This window comes from Nicotiana sylvestris, chromosome 7 (genome assembly GCF_000393655.2).
Source record: "Nicotiana sylvestris chromosome 7, ASM39365v2, whole genome shotgun sequence".
NCBI classification, from domain to species: Eukaryota; Viridiplantae; Streptophyta; class Magnoliopsida; order Solanales; family Solanaceae; genus Nicotiana; species Nicotiana sylvestris.
Window position 1 is genome coordinate 132,926,406 of NC_091063.1, and position 1,392 is coordinate 132,927,797.

Below are 1,392 nucleotides of genomic sequence, written 5' to 3' on the forward strand. Positions count from 1 at the left end.
AAATCCAACAAACCGTTTGACCAGGGTCCCATTATCACCGCCTTAAGAAACAATAGGACTTGGAATCTTTTGATCAAAAGAATAAGTAGGAAAACAAAATTCCAAAAAAAATTCTGCCTACTCAACATGCCTATTTCCTTCCCTCAAATATTCAAAATTTCCCCTAATTAAACTGGTTTTACGATTTTTCGTTATAGAAAGTAAATTAATTTATATGATCTTAAAAGGTTTTTCCATCTTATTGGGTGTTGTTTTCTACTTTGTCTAATCCTTTTGGATTTTCTGCTCTTAAAAGATTAATATCTATAAAAAAACTCATTATGCATTATATATAGTATCAAGGTCAAAGACATGGTTTGTAGAAAAGGAAATGAGGAAGCTTTGGCTCTGCTTCAACTTCAACAGCTCATTTCTGCTTCCTACTAAGAGCTTCAACTTCAAGAACTCATTTCTATTTCCAACTAAGTTCAGATTTCTTAGTGTTAGAAACAAAGGTAAGATACACTTGCTGAAAATCTCGAAACATAAATTTTTTTTGTTGTCCCATCTTAAGGCCTAAGTTGATGATTTGTACTGACAGGAAATAGAAGTGGATTAGTGAATCTTTACAAGGATATGGAGGCTTGTTCAGGATACAATGATATACAAGTTATGTGGGAAATGATTCACTCCAATGTCAATGAAACCAAATGCAAGAAAAGGCCTTTTTGCTGGAGATCTCATAACAAGATAGTCCAAACATCTCCTATCAGGCTATGACACTTCAGTATAAGATATACGCTTACATCATCGAATTGATTTGACTTCCTATATCCATATCTTCGCTCTATGGAAGAATATGTTATACCGCGGAAACACGAAAGAATTAAAATTTTAGATCTTGAATTATGTCCTCTGTTCCACCACCATGCATTGATGAGTGGTGCGGCGCCATATTGACGCTTATGAGGTCTTTTCTCATAGTTGGTGCAGTCATAAGTTTTTTACTGACATAATAATTATGCTTCTCACTTCGATCAATTTACCAATAATTTTCTTATGAAAATCTATTTTTACATAGTTTGGCGAAGAGATTTTGAATCGTGTATATCGGAACCTTTACATATAAGACCTATTGTTCGTATAATTTGGGATTCTCATTTTGGTCAATCGGCTTCTTCTTAAGTTATTCTTTTCCAAGAGACATTACATGATCACATTTGATATTCAATGGTAATGGATCATTGAGCTAGCAAACTTAACAAGATGAGAGCTCTGCTTAATTCCTCATCAAACTATTATTATTTCTTGAAATATAAGCTGACATTATTAATCTTCTAGGATTAATCCTGATCATGACTTGAATTTTAAAGTAACATAAATTTCTATTACATTATTGGACAACCACAGAAG

The 1,392-nt window shown here is 32.9% G+C and overlaps 1 long non-coding RNA gene across 1 annotated transcript; it reads left to right on the plus strand.

Moving 5' to 3' along the window:
- Positions 1–326: 326 nt before the first annotated feature.
- On the plus strand, positions 327–1,057 carry LOC138874193 (uncharacterized). Its single transcript, XR_011401234.1, has 2 exons — positions 327–494; positions 581–1,057. It is a non-coding gene; the product is annotated as an uncharacterized lncRNA (long non-coding RNA).
- Positions 1,058–1,392: the final 335 nt, after the last annotated feature.